Genomic DNA, 8,569 nt, shown 5'->3' on the forward strand with positions numbered 1-8,569 from the left:
TCAATCGAATAGATAAAAAAGAATAATTGAAGTTAACACAACTTAACCTCATTCATTAAGCTAAGAGGAATAAATTTTCGCAAGTGACATGTTCTACTCCTTTAGTGAGTGAACCTCTCCATGTGCCAGTCTTTATCCGTAAAATTAAACTGTCCCTAATGTAAATATCAACATATTTGTTAAAATGTAGTTGTTTTCAAAGACCTTCTGCTTTGACAGCCGCTAGCACATATGTTAAACATCCAGAGAAGAAAACAACTATGACATGTCTTTTGGTATCAGATATAATACTAGAAACCTAACAAATGTTTAACTGTAAAATGGGGTTATGGTTACTTTAATAAAATCCATTTTGTGTGAAAAATTATTATAAGAAAAAATAAATATGTGCACAGTTGGTATGTTTTCAGTCTGCAAATGGTTATTTCAGCATTGCAGATGTGTGCAGTTAAAGATCCTAAAGGCTGCATATGCCCCGTGTATGTATATGAAGATGCTATAGACTGTGAGTATATAAAATTCACACATATAACGCATTACATGTTCAAGATGGTTAATTCGTCAAGTCAATGACCACACATAGTCCACTCATTGGAGTACATTTTTTTTGTCTCATTTGGTAATCAACAAAAGAAGTTCACAGGCAGTCTTCCCACTCAGGGGATGTCCCTTTACAACACAACAGTAAATGTTTACCAGCTTCTTGGATATTTTTTTATTGCACTGGTTACAAAGACTGAACTGCTTCAGTCCCAACTTCCCTGTTAGATTGTTTTTTTTGTTCACTTTCTTTTTGCTCACCAACATACTAGTACTTGCCTAACTCACACTTGCATGTCTGTACACATGAAGATTGTCTCAAGATTTTAGGACTAATTTTGAGAATAGCAAATGTCTTGCTCTGGCTGTATGCTATTTAGTAGTTCCCATTTTTCCTTGAAGATTCTGAAGGTCTTGAAGATTTCTTTTTTCATTTTATACTACCATTGTTTTAACGTTCCACTTTTGCTCTTGGCTTTTTTTTTTTCTGTTCCCTGTAACTTTCTACATCATTAAATTTCATTAATATAGGAGCAATGTTTATTCCTTATGACTAGCTGGACCAGACTGGACTCCATTAGCCTTAAAACAGTAGTATATTCGAAGGAGATTGCTAGTTCTCAATCATTTTGTCTTTTGTTCTTCTACACCTTTTGTATGTATATTTTGTTTGTTTTTAGTACTCCTATTCTTTCTATACCTTTTTTTCATTAAAAACTTTGGTAAACATTTACATTAAAAAAAGGCCTGGACAATGACACCACACTTGTCCACTGACATGATGGTCCTTGCAGCACTGGTTCTAAACAGGAGCCAGAAAACACCCACCGGTCTTCAATCAGTCTTTTTGATTCGATTTCTGATTGTTCAGAGACCTGTCCACTGCTGATCATTTCACTTGAATTTTCACATAATATATATTTAAAGCATATACCATATTAAAAAGTATTTAGTTAACAAAAGTTTGTTTTGTCATTCTAAAATGTAATTTTATTTGTATCACTTCCTGGTCCTGACCTATCAACTAAATTTAACTGACTTCTATGGAACCCAAAATATTTCTCATTTATGAGTTATCATTGCCCATGATAAAGGAAGCACATTCTTACTAATTCTACTTTACTGTAGTGATGCATTAGTAGTCATTAACCACAATCAACCACAATATTTCCATCAAGTGGAAAGGTTGTATATCGATGTGTTCGAGACTTCGCCAGCATGTTCAATAGCAAGTGGTGTTTTTTTTAGCATGTTGGCCAAATGAATGTTAGGTCACAGGTAGAAATGAATGTGGAAATTTGATCTACTAGACATCCGAATTGCACTTTGACTGCTTGACATGAATCAGGATAAATCAAATCCAGCCTCAAAATAATAACTTTTAGCAGATCCAAATAATATTAATTTAGAAACCATTCAAAGGGTGGAAGCTCTGTAGAGATTCTACTGTGTAATTGTGTATTAATTACAATGTTGCCCTCAAAGTTGAGTTCAAATTGGTTGAAGTTAAAACACATTTTGAAGCATTTTGTCAACTTTTTTTTTAGCAAATTCAACTATCACTAGTAAAATGTGCCATCACTATCACAATGGCAATCATGCTCCTTTGTACCATTTGTGTACCAAACAAATCACACAAAAACTATGGGACTCACCTTCAACCTCTAGTGCTTCCTTAGTTTTAAGCTGAAAGGGATAAAAACAAATTGTGTTATTGTGCCAGCAACTGTCAAATTGAGCATAGTCAGACCTCTTTTTACATTTAATTTATGATAAGTAACTTTTATGGTCAGGTCTGGGAACTAATGTAGTTTATTATTTCCCTGTATGTTATTTTGTCTTAGTCATTAAAGAGTTACAAGAGGCTGCAGAAAGAGCTCACACCCCTACAACAAGCTGTGTTGAGCCAAAGATTTCATCTGCAAGTCATGCACACAGCCCCCTTCCCCCTATCGAGCCTCCGTCATACACAGGAGCGAGCAGGGAAGCCAGTTTGTATCTAGGAGGCATCCGTATGTCAGATCTCCTTAACCTGGGGACTACCTGTAATTCTAAACTATACAATAGCTATGAAATAGTGTTTTCTGACAATCATGTACCTCTCTTTTCCCCATCCCCAGTCATTGTGATTACACATGCCATGCTCACACAAAGATTCTCTATTTATAAACCAGGGAATCTAAAGTTCCCTCAAACATTCCCTCAATCAATCGCTGCCATTGAAACAAAGAGACCTGGAAGATTCCCATTAGGTAATGTTTGAGGGAATGTCTGATTTCTGTTTTAGAAATAGAGCTCCAAATCAGCAATATAATAAATGCACTGCATTATCAAAGTTTACCTTTTTTTGTTAAAATTTCTCTAATAGTGAAGGAAGCCTAATCATCTAAAGGAATGAACCAAATAAAGCCTTGCAAGTTCAGCTTTATTATATACTAGCTGATTACCGGGCGTTGCACGGGTATTTATTTATTGCAATCCTTTATTATACAGGAAAAGGAATCAAATAAAGCTATAGTTTTAAATCAAATAAATCTTTTTTTTTACAGGTTTTAAAAGTATAAGTACAATATACAATTAAGTTAAAATACAATTAAATTAAATAACCTAAATTTTTGGCATATGTTCCAATGCTGTTTTAGATGTTTTAATAGGAACATTGTGCTCATGAAACATCCTTTGTAACGTTAAGAAATGTTAAGAAATCTGAAATGTTGTTCCTGAGATGTAGGTGCACCTCTGGTCAGTTTCTATTAGTTCATTTTCAATAAAATATAGTTGTAGAAATTTTGGTAGTTGATCTGGCAGCAGAAGAAACGATCCTGCTTTATGGTAAATTTGCTCTTGCATCGTAAATGTGGATGGAAATCCAGGCTGTTGAACAACTGATGTAGCGCCGAATGATGTCATTTGGAAACATGAGCTGTATTTTCTGATGTTATTAAGAAAATGCTTTGACTCTGGAGTATTTGCTGATGTGTAATTCCAAAGTTCTTGAGGTGGTGTTTCCAGTTGGCTTTGAGTTTGACTTTCCCTTTTTTGCAGGAAAAACCAGGAGACTCAGATTTAAACTTCTTGGCTTGACAGTAAATACAAATCATTTCCATTTTTCCGATGGTAACACTTGCATGCTGCGAGTAGTCTTTATGTGGATCATAGTGGAATCCTTCCATTGCTAAGCTAAAATGTTGTGCAGTCCGTGATCATCTGGCTCTATCTCTCATTTTGTGTACTCAGATCTCACGCCGTTGTACTGTCTCTGAAGCTCTAGATGTAGTAACTCTGTCTCTCATTTCGTGTACTCGGGTGTCATGCTGTTGTACTGTCCCTGAAGCTCTAGATGTAGTAGCACAATCTCACTTATCCTGTAGTCGGGTCTCACGCTGTTGTACTGTCTCTGAAGCTCCAGATGTACTAGCTCTATCTCACTGATCCTGTAGCCGGGCCTCATGCTGTTGTACTGTCTCTGAAGCTCTAGATGTAGTAGCTCTTTCCCTCATTTCCTGTAGTTGGGCCTCATGCTGTTGTACTGTCTCTGAAGCTCTAGATGTAGTAGCTCTTTCTCTCATTTCCTGTAGTCGGGTGTCATGCTGTTGTACTGTCTCTGAAGCTCTAGATGTAGTAGCACTACCTCTCTTATCCTGTAGTCGGGCCTCACGCTGTTGTACTGTCTCTGAAGCTTTAGATGTAGTAGCTCTCTTGCGCAGCGCGGCAAGTCTTCTATTACTGTCCTCTGGATTTTCTTGTCTACAGTGTTGTTTCATTTTTTTGCCTTTGATTGCACTCTGCCAATTGCCTTATGTTTTCTCAAAAGCATTATTACAGGCCAATAATTTGTATGTAAGTCCAAAGAAAAGAATGTAGGCAAAAGGCACACTTTCACTGAGCAATACATACACACACACACATACATACATACATACACATATACACATGTAAATATACCTCTGACATATACCACAGCGCTGTACAAAGATCAGCAGTGCACTCACATAAGTCTGAGTCATATGTCTTGCAAGTTTGGTTTAAATGTCTTGATGAGTTTCTGAATGATGGTGGAACATAGCAAGTTTGGTTGAAATGTCTCCATGCGTTTCCTAGTAATCACATACACGCATCTATATATATAATACATACATCCAAATATAGCTCTGACATATAGCACAGCACTGTACAAAGATCAGCGGTGCACTCACATAAGTCTGAGTCATATGTCTAGCATGTTTGGTTTAAATATCTCGATGAGTTTCTGAGCGATGGTGGAACATAGCAAGTTTAGTTGAAATGTCTCCATGCATTTCCTAGTGATGACACACGTACATTCAAATATAGCTCTGACATATAGCACAGCGCTGTACAAGGATGACTGGTGCACTCACATGAGTTTCAGTCATATGTATGGCAAGTTTGGTTGAAATGTCTCCATGCGTTTTCGAGTGATGCTGGAACAAACATACATACATACATCCAATTTTATATATATAGAAGAATATACATATATACACACATACACAGATTTATACACACACACATATTTTATATATATATATATATATATATAAATATATTTTGGGGTTTATGTATCTGTATACATGGCTTACCTTTTTGGTTTAAAAAAAGATACTCCAATCAGCTGTGATAGTATATACAAGTATATACAGTATATAATATCAAAATATCAAAGTATATACAAATATATATAAATGAATGTTGGGGTTAAAGTATCTGTATACATGGTTTACCTTTTTGGTTTAAAAAAAGATACTTTGATAGTATATACAAGTGCTTCCTAAACAAGGTATGAAAAGTTCTTTTTTTAAAGGATACTTGAGGTTATGTATTTTAGTATTTCTTTTTTTATTTCTAAAATGAACATAATTAAGCTTATGCATTCTGGATTGAAACAGCATGTTATTTTCCTTCATTTGGACATTTAGTGTAAAGTCATGATACTATTCAAGCTTACAAAGGCCAACATTTGTTGAAGTAGGTGGCAAGGCATCTGTTAGAATATATTTTTCCTAGAGTTTAGTGAGTCAGTTTTGGAATTCAAATAATTTTATTTTTGTTTAAAGACATATATTACCATATTTTTGTGGTTATAATAAGCCTTAATATAGAACTAGAGCTAGGCCAAGGTGATAAAACACTTAAAGCTGAACTGTGGCTAGGCTATGGAAGGCAAAGAGTGCCCTAGTTGAGCAACATGTGTTTTTCCAACTTTTAGAATGAATTGTTCCACAATGACTGCTGATACAACGGTCAGTTTGGAATTTAATTTTAAATTCAACCTAATTAATTAATGAATATATATAGCCTGGTTGGGAATATTTAAGTACTGCTGCATGTATTCTGCTTTTATTGGAAAAATAAAACCTTATATGCATTGCAAGGATTTTACAGGGTTATGCCTATTATCTTTTGCATTGAAACTCATGAATGAATTCCTTCATGCTGAGTGGGATGGATTTGCTGCTGTAGTCACATGATCAGCACCAGTCCTGTTTAGGCAACAGTTAATGGCCAGAACTGCTTAAGGAAGCCATGGGTTTTGTTCTTCTAATTGGCACAGATTAAACTATAGACAAACTATAAACAAACTATGAACTGTAAATTATCCTCAAGCTAATTTAAATACAACTTAGGACCCTTTTATCCAAGGCAATACCTAAACTTTAATACAACATGTCCAAAGCCTTTGACATTTTAATCACCTCTGCCTATGGCATTGGAAATTTATTGAAAGTACTTATTCATATAGTCTACAGGACAGATGATTAGGGTAATTATTGTTGTATGGGTCAGCATATAAATTATAGTTTTGCAATGCTATTATTTTGTTCCTATTTCTGGCAATTTAAAAGACCATGCTCTATAACCCTATATAAAATGTCATGAAGTAAGATATCGACTAATCATCTAGTTATGTTTACTTTCTAGCCAGGATTCACTTGTTTGCCATGCAAGAAACAAATGGAACTAAGATATATTTTATCTTTCAATCCAAATCTGTATCTCATTGAAGTAACACTGTAACTGTATCTGTAATTAGGTTGTTATGTGGAACAATAGAAACATGTGCATTACATTAAAATATGTGATATCTTTTCATAAAAGTCCTTTTTAAATGCAGAGAAAACATAACCGTTTCACTTTATTGTTTTCGTTTTGTGGATTTGTGCTGACTTTTGGCAGTAGATAATGGAATGTTAAAACCTTTTGAGGTAAACAGTATTCCTAAACTAAATTAGGCTGAGAGTGATTTGAGAATTAACTAAAAATTGAAGCCATACGATCTAAACTGTGCTTTTCATTCACCTGACTGAACTGAATTTAATGTTTTTCTAAATATAGGCAGTTCTCCAGCCATCTGCTTTTGATCCCCAGTGTCATACTGATCTCAATTTAACTATGCTGATCCCACCAACAGACCCAACAGTCGTGACGTATGATGCTGATTCTGTATAATTGAATCATTAATTGAGAATTTAAAATAGCAGTGCAGAGTTCAATTAGTGAGGTCATTCATTCTGTTAAAAAAAACAGTTGTCAATTATGGCCCCTACTTAGAAGAGCAGTGTACTTTGATTAAAAAGCGTTCTAATTCTAGTTAATTCTAGTTGATTTTCTCGCCGCGCCTCCCGCCCGCACCGACGTCACCAGGAAAGCCTGGAGAACATCTCTGCAGTCGCTGGGAGAAGATTGAAGAAGGAGGACGTGTCCTGAGGACCTTGATGGATGAGCAGGATGCTGAGGGACGCCAAAGGAACAAGGTAAGTGGGGTTTTTTTATGTTTTTTAGCGACCCGAATGTGAGTGGATTTTACCTGCAAAAAGCGGGAATCCCAAGTCACATTCGGGTCACTAAAAAACAGAAAAAAAAACCATTTACCTTTTTCCTTTGGCATCCCTCAGCATCCTGCTCGTCCATCAAGGTCTTCGGAAATACTGCTAGGGGGGTTAAAAAGGTAACCAAAACCTGAAAGACATGGAAGAAAACAGAAAACTACCATTAAAATAAAAAGAATAGCCAGAATGGCAAAGACACAGTCAATAATCAGAATTAGAAGACACCAAGCTATCACCAACAAGCACCTGGAAAGTTGAATAAAAGACATGTAGAGAAGAGGTTACAGTTTGAAAAAGAACACATTGACTGACCTAAATAAAATTGGTGCAAAATGTTGTTATTTTTCTGAACACAACTGTATAGTTCAGCGGTTAGGTGTACGTATCATAGAGAGCGCAGGTGTCAGGCTATCTAATGTAAAGAGTGCAGGCGTCAAGTGAATTTAATATACTGGGTGAAGAGTTTAGAGGTATACACGGCCCAGAGCACTGGACCCTATTCTTATTTCACTACCACCCCACTGGTATTGACACATACAGCATATACAATAAAATTTTGTATATATTTTTAAATATATATATGATTGTGGATGTATATATAATATATACACACACAATCACTTAACCCTTTGCTGGTATGGTTGCTATCCTTTACTGCTAATATGAAAAACTATGATGTATCTGCACAGAATATAACTGGATATTAAAGCTTTAAAGTAAAGATAACAGAGACCGTTGATCCAGGGAACATCCGATTCCCTCAGGGAATCAGGAAAGATTTTTTCCCCACTTGGAGCAAATTATATCAGGGTTTTTTTGCCTTCCTCTGGATTAGCTATGTCCATAGGGTTTTTATCTGGAATACGTTTATTTCACTAGTGGTAAATTTAATGGATTTATGTTCCTTTTCAACCTGACTAACTGCCCCTGATTCATCAAGCAGAATCGGATTATCGGTCGGTATTCGCGATCCGGAATCGTGCGTGATCGCGCTATTCAGCAACTGAAAAAGATCGCGGCCGAAGCCGCGCATATCCGGCAGCTTTACACTGGCGAGCGTGTATTAAAAGTCACTGTTCCCCTGTGCGCTAAGAAAAAAGCATATTTTTAAATCACTAATTTCTTTCCTGTTAGGCAAGAGTTAACCGAACTCAACTCCTCTCCATAGGCGCCTATGTAAA

The sequence above is a fragment of the Pyxicephalus adspersus genome, chromosome 3, assembly GCF_032062135.1.
Source record: "Pyxicephalus adspersus chromosome 3, UCB_Pads_2.0, whole genome shotgun sequence".
Lineage (NCBI taxonomy): Eukaryota > Metazoa > Chordata > Amphibia > Anura > Pyxicephalidae > Pyxicephalus > Pyxicephalus adspersus.